This window comes from Scomber japonicus, chromosome 18 (genome assembly GCF_027409825.1).
Source record: "Scomber japonicus isolate fScoJap1 chromosome 18, fScoJap1.pri, whole genome shotgun sequence".
Taxonomy (NCBI): Eukaryota; Metazoa; Chordata; class Actinopteri; order Scombriformes; family Scombridae; genus Scomber; species Scomber japonicus.
The window spans coordinates 15,780,142-15,787,629 of NC_070595.1; positions in this window are offsets into that span (position 1 = coordinate 15,780,142).

Consider the following 7,488-nt stretch of genomic DNA (forward strand, 5'->3'; position numbering starts at 1 on the left):
AGAAAAACGCTGCAGCAGCATTACATAAACAGCAATTCTTCATCTCCCAACCTGGAATGTGATTTCTACAGAGGCGCTATTGGTTAAGAAGCAAATTAACAAGAATGTGAATAGTGAATCTGCACATGCACTGTCGACCAGAAAACCACCTGAGCGATGCCTGAACTGGATCATCTTACCTTTTCAATTACAAACGCAAGTAGTGATTACACGTATGCCAAGCGCGGCTATGAACTGAACACCATTAATAAGTCATTTATCCTTCAAAATGCCAGCGCTTTACGCACGGACAAGGCTTTATTAACGCTTCCGGATCCATCACGCCTGGTGTCAGGGTTATTGCCTAGCAGGTCTGCTGCAGATTGCAAGCACATGTCTTTCTTCCATCCACTTTCTAATATCTAGAGTATATTCTTTAATCACGTCGCTACATGTCACCATAAGCGACTAAATCCAGTCAAACTGAGCCACCCCGTGAGTACCTGTGGGAAACTGATGTGGGACAAGCTGGATGAGATCGGAAAACGTGACTAAAATAGTTAATGGAGTTAATTCACTGCTGCTGTTTGATGTACTACTCAGGGTGCTTTTTTTTTTAACTCCATGCTCTGATGTCCAGAGTCAAACATCCATCCATGACCTCAGAGATTATTAAGAGTTTGTTACACATGATCGCTCACACACCGCAAAAACCACCACTGTTGCATTGTATCAGAATCTGATGTGCAACACTGCAGATGTCACTTTGTATCACTGACACACACCATTACATTGTCAGTGTTGAACTTGTCATATATAGTAGAAAAACAGCTCCGGACACATCTGCAACGAAAACACCTCACTTCTTAAAAAAAAGAAAAAAAAAGAAAAAAAGAAAGAAAAAAGCAACACTTTAAAATAATACTACTACTGACCGTGTGCCCTGTTAAAATCACGTAGTCTGGAGTGTTATAAAGTTTCTCTAATGTCATATTTAAGGAGAAAAAACAACCCCTCGTTAACGTCCAATCCCAAGTACACCAAAGTCTCAGATCTTGTGGGGGAGGAATTCCACCAAAAGAAACCAGCACTTCTTAGAAAAAATTCAGCATTAACTTTAAATGTGAAGTCAAACAATATCGAATAGAAAAAAGAAGAAGGATGCCACAGAAACGATACGATGCGTTTTTTGGTCTTTAAATGCGTAAAAAGCGGCTCATTTCCCCTAGAACATTACTTCAAAGGCGAGTCAACAGCACATCAAAGGGAGCTCCAATGGGGGCCAGTTTGAGGAGGCGCACACTCTTGTAACTTACCATCGATCCACGAGTTCTCTCCTCAAATTAAACTCCAGGTTGTTGTTTTTTTTTATCCACAAACACACGCGCAAAAAAAAAAGCGCATATAAATCCCACAGTCCTCGACTCCACGGCGCGTCCACATACAGTCCCGTTCAGGTTTGAGTCGGTTTACGGAGAGAAAAATGCACTCGAGAGGAAAAAAAAAAAAAATACCGCTTTTCTCCCTCCTCCTTTTCTCCTCCCAGTGGTTTCAGGCTGCCATGCCGCACGGTAGGTCTCTCCTGTAGGCGACTCCAACACCAACTGAACCGAGAGGCTGGAGCGGCGCACTTCAAAGCAAAGGAACCGACTGCCGGGTCCCGAAAGCTGCATAAAAAACAATTGCAGCCTGATGCCTCCAGAAAACAAAAAAAACACTAAAAAGTGACCGAGATATATGTTTCAGTCAGTCGGAATGAAACATATTTTAAAGGTTGTTCGGTTTATTTCTTCAACCTAGAGCTTTTTATGCCACGTTTTTTAGCAATCTTTTCCCAGATCACGAAGTTACAGCTACATTGTGAGGACCTTATCAAAGACAAGCAATCTTGAGCCAACTCCCCGAGGCTTTGGAGCGTCAGAAGTAACTGATCTGCCGCCCCAATAGCATTATCGCTACAATCCCTGTGTTGCTACATAAACTTTAAAGACGCAGGGATCTTTTCTGTTCAAGACCCGCATAGTTTGCGAGATTAACCAATTGGAGTCCTGGGCATGCACAATACATGCACCGGCGTGTATCAAATAGTGCATTTATATCCTCATATGAATATTGGGCTCATAAGAAGACAATAGCCAGAGTGGAATAATGCAACTATGATTTTTAATCCACTTAAGGAACTCTTTAGAGCCACAGATCAGTGTCCCTGCTGCAGGATTTAAAGGCGTGCTCAAAGACATTTCAGCAGGACAATAGCTGTCTTGCATCATACTTGAGCCCACATGTCATTTAAATAAATGATAGCCACTATAACCATCCACACATCTCATTTATACACGGCATGTTGCAACAGGAAACAAAAATAATAAGCAGTGTTATCACTCCACAGCTCCTACCAGTGGCAGTAAGAGCACATGCATGCACACAAGATTAAAACATCTGCTCACTGAGGATAAGTTCCCTGAAGGATGTTATCATATCATTGGAGCGACACAAGGATGACTCCTCTCTGCAGCTCTGACAGCACTGCTCTCAGCTTTGTGCATAGCCTCTTAACTGCAGCATGAAATAACATTAAAAAAAAAGGAGTGAATAGCCCTCAGACAGATCAGACATTCAATAGACATCCATTCACTGGTTGGACTGAGAGTAGTTGTTTGGACACAGACAGCAGTAGATATTTTGGATACTACATTGCCTTTTTATTCTTACTGGACCGGGTACAGTCAATGATGTTAATAGTGTTTATAGAACAGAGTCAATAGTGTTTTGGACGAGTCTTTAGTGTTCAAATGAGCTACCACAGGGGACCCTTTGTACATGAGGACTGGCTATATTCTTGAAAGGGAGACAGTAGGTGTCTGTGTGTCCCTGTTGTCTCAGTGGACAGAGACTCAAAAAGTACAGTACAAAGACGGCAAACACTTTGATCAGCCTGTTTGCTAAAGGTGCCGTGAAACTTTCTCCCTTGTTGTTTCACTTCCCATCAAGGTTAATAAAAGAGGAAATTGCTCTTGAAGAGGTCTTGATGACTAAGGGATTACTCACTGTTCAAAGGCCACTTTATGGCTTCACATCCTGTACAAAATAAATGTAATGTTGCGACATCATGTAGATGAACTGCACTGATTCCTGACCAGGGGTACCACAGGGGGCCTCTACTGTTGCTAGGGAGATGTGGAAAGATTATCAAGTGGATCAACTAATTAGAAAAAAGAGATTATGACTTAAATATGTAAAAATAAATAAATAAAAATGGACTGAGTCTGCTGTAGACCTGAGCAGGGAAGTTGAAAGAGTTAGCTAAATATCATGGCTAATAGTTGAAACAGCTTAAAATAATGAATACTAGGTAAATGGTAAGAACTAAAAGTAATAGATAAAGGGTTGACATACAGTGGTGTTGATGAAGGAGTAATTGAATTCATCTGACAGGGCTGTGGGGGTACACAGCCAAATAAAAGTTTGGGAGCCACTGATGTACAGTACGTCTGACATATAGAACCATTCCAGATGTGAGGCATCGGTGATTCAGGAGTAAAACACGTTTACACAAACATCATTTGTTATCTCATAAAAGTACGTCTACACAGTCTGGGCCTTTTTGTAGGTACACAGGTCATCTGGCTAATATACAGAATGCCGTCCAGACAATGTCAGTCTTTGTTAACTTTGGAGGGCTGAGGCTGACCTCTGACAGTAAACACACCAGGGTGGAAACCATCACCATGGCAATGGTGTGGACCTCCTGCCAGTACCAGGGGCCAGTTGGGCCCTAATGTCCTGCCTTGTCAACCCCCTCTGTGGTTCATGGGAGGTCCCTCTATAGGTTGGGGTCTTCCCTGCTGCCTCTTAGGAGCTGACCCCAGGTCTGTGACTGGCCTGAGACCAGGGGTGTCCTTTTCTCCTGGCCCTATAAAAATACCCTTGAAAGAGGGCTTCAGGGGGAGAGGTTATAGGGTGTAACTATCTCTCAGTTTGGGAAGATATTATTACAGGGACAGGTCAAATTCAGACGGACTACAAAGAGCACTATAAATAGAGACGAAAGGACACGTGTAAATCACTTGAGGGGTCAATCAATTCATTAATGTTGACTGTTTTTTTTAATGCACAACATACACAGAGATAGAACTTGTTATTGTATCTAAAGACATGAACTCACCTCCTAGCCAGCAACTTAAGAAGGCTGGAGATGTTTTTACGACTGGGTTATATGGTCTTCTGAGCAGCCTTGGCCTGTCGTAACTGCTACTGGCCACCTCAGTTGCAGTCATAAACACTTGGAGTGTGTGCGTCTACCGGTGGTGTCCTCTCAGTGCTGCAGCTCTGTGATCAGTAACTGCTCTCAATTACAGTATTGTGTGCTGTTCCTTTCGGCTTGGGGTTAAACTCTTTGCAGACCCCTTTGAAGTACTCATCCCTTTATCTCAAGCCAGAGCCAAGAATTTGGGGGAGGACAATGGAAAATGAAACCAACAGGGAAGCTTATGGCAATTATCAACCAGGGCCATGAGGAGGAAGTCAGCTCACACAGGCAGACAGACAGAGAGGGAGAGAGAGAGAGAGAGAGAGAGAGAGAGAGAGAGAGACAGAGAGACAGAGAGTTAGGAGCCATCCAATATAGGACAGGGGGTTACTGTTTCAAGTTTGTTTGGTGTGTACACACCCCGGGCAACAACTGACCACCGAGAGAGGAAATGGAGGCTACCTCTTCAAAGTCGGTGACAACAGGGGGACAATGGCCTCTGAAGGGAGCAAGGAGCTGATGAGAGGTGCTGTGGTGGGGGTGCAGGGGGTCAACACACCACATAAGTGAGGACCAAAGTGTGGCAGAGGAGGATGGGAGGAGTAGGATGGAGGACAACGGAGAGAGAAGTGCTGTTGTCAGCAGAATCAAATGGCATGCAGAGAGCTGGGGAAGATACAATTAAAGTGTGGAGTTAAGACAGGCTTTGAAGTTGGACATGGTGCATAATACCCTTAAAAGTTAAGGAAGGGCAACAATTCACCAGTTTGTTATGGGGCTGTTTTGAAAGAAGAAGAAGAGAAGAAAAAAGAAGAAGAGTGCGAGTGGTGGTGGTGGTGGAGGAGGGGGTGGGGGGGGGTTGTTTTTGAAAGGGTTCAGTTTGAGGGGAATGAAGTTGGATTTCAAGCGCCAATTGGCCCCAGAAGGATGGGTTTTTTGCAAAACAGAGAATGTAAAGTGCGAGTGGGAGTCGGCGCCCACCTGTGCATTTTGATGATGATGGGGATGAGTGTGTGAATGATGGAAGAAGGGAAAGAGAGATGTGTCAGAGAGAGTGGAATAGGGAGTGAGACAGGTGAGAGAGAAAAGACTATGAAGAAAGAATTAGACATAAAATAGGTAGGGAATTGGTAGCGATGGAAGGCAGGGAAGAAATAAAAGAGAGCGCAAAAAGAGAGGGGGGGGGGGGGGGTTGTTGAAGGTTATTTATTGGTTTTTTTCCCTCGTTTTAATCCCATTTTGCGCTTGACTTTTAAGTCTACCAATGTATAGAAACAATGTCGGATGCACTGTCTAATCCAATTGGGCCATGAAGCTCACTCCACACTGACAGTAATGACTTTCATTTCCTCTGCTGCTCGCACTGAAGCACCATGCAGACACTTCACAGGCTGGACGCCACTGTTCTGCCATGCTTGACAGGACAGCGATCCTTCTCCAGAATCAGTCTTAACCTGAACCCTGGGCTCCCTCACTTATCCTTAATCCATCACTTTAACCCCATCTTCCTCTTTCCTGACTCTGGAGTGCAGCGCTCCCAGACGGGTAAGGTGATTAACCTGCTCGTCCATTCAACAGATGCCAGATTTTTATCTCTTTCCCCACTTCCTGTTCCTCCATTAGTGGGGTGTGACGTGTCAAAAGAGTTAGCACCATGGCAACAGAGGCATGCTCTGAGGAGGGCTTTTCTCGTTTGACAAGAAGATTGTGAGTTCCAGTAGTGTTTATCATTCAGACAAGGAGTAGCTTTATACCCTTTTCACATGTTGTTTGTACAGTATATCACAAAATAGGTCTTAAGACAGTCAGATCATTGAGGTTTCCTGACAGTAACGTTGTGAGAGAGTACACAGAGATTATATTCTGGGTAATATTTCTGACAATTTGATGATTTGATTGATTGATTGGGATACTTTTTAGACAAAATATCCTAATTGGATGGGTTTTAGGCATAAAATACAGACAATTTAGTCTTTTCCAGTACAAATACATAGTTAATGTAGCAGTGTGGAGAAAGCTTTGAAACTGAATTTAGACCAAATTTTGCAAAAATGTAAAAATTCTCAGTTAAGTTTTAAAATCTCAGAGCATGTCTTGAGACTGAATGCAAAGTGATTTTGAAGTGGCACAATTGTAGATGAAGTCAATTTAAAGATGTGCATGGACATGAATAGATAAGATATACATTGAGACATTGATTCCTCGGTGCAAGTCGAGAAACTGAGGAAAATAAAAATGGTGCCTATCTCAAATGACTCCATGTACAGAGACAAAAGGAAAGACTCCAAAAAAATAAAAATAATAATGTGAGATAAAATTTTGCTTTGTGCTCAGTTTGAACACAACTTTCCATAATGCTAAAACATTTCATTGTGGTACAGAATTTTTAAATGATCCACTTTATATATTACGTTTATTCTCTTTGGTAGAAAAAACTAGCCTGGCTGGAAGGACCAAACCAGAAAAAGTTTAATTTCACCTGCCTTAGTGTGAATTGTATATTTACAAATTACAACTTCTGGTGCAGAGATTTTTGTAGAATAACAAAAGAGCATGAGGAGATAAAAAGAAATGGTGAGACAGAGATGTCAGATACCCAGACAGAGACACAGGGCAAGCAATACAGATAAAACCTCCCACACTGTCTTGACTGCATGGTCTTCTGTCCCTCTGTTCAACCCACACTATCAACCTAGACGGCAAATTCATATCACAATCACACAAACACAACCTGCTGTGCCTTCTTCACTGAGTCTGTATAGCCTCTAACCCACTTGTTCTCAAAGCACACAGTTGCACATCCTTTTCATAGCTCTTGTTGCGTTTGAGTGACAGGGCAGGGAAAAAGGGAAAAATCGCTGCCATAATTACCGTATCAACAAAGAAAGAATGATACAAGTTAGGAGAAAGACAAAGACAGAGAAGGCAGAAAACACGACGGAAGACAGAATAAATAGCGTAAGTAAAACGTGTTGAGTATGTGTGTGTGTGTGTGTGTGTGTGTGTGTGTATGTGAGAGGTGTTGGTGATAAACAGTTTTATTTATGCAAGCAGCGTACAGCAGCAAAATACAGGCCTCCTAGGGTCTGACTCAGAATACAGTTCTATAAAAAGCTCCAGTGACACACGGCTCACGCACAAGCAAACACACATGTACAATGACTTTGTCAATCACACGCTGATGTACAGTCAATCCCAGAGGCTTGTCACAAGTGCTCAGACGGGGGGGGTGCACACATGCCACATGTTTAAATCTAGTA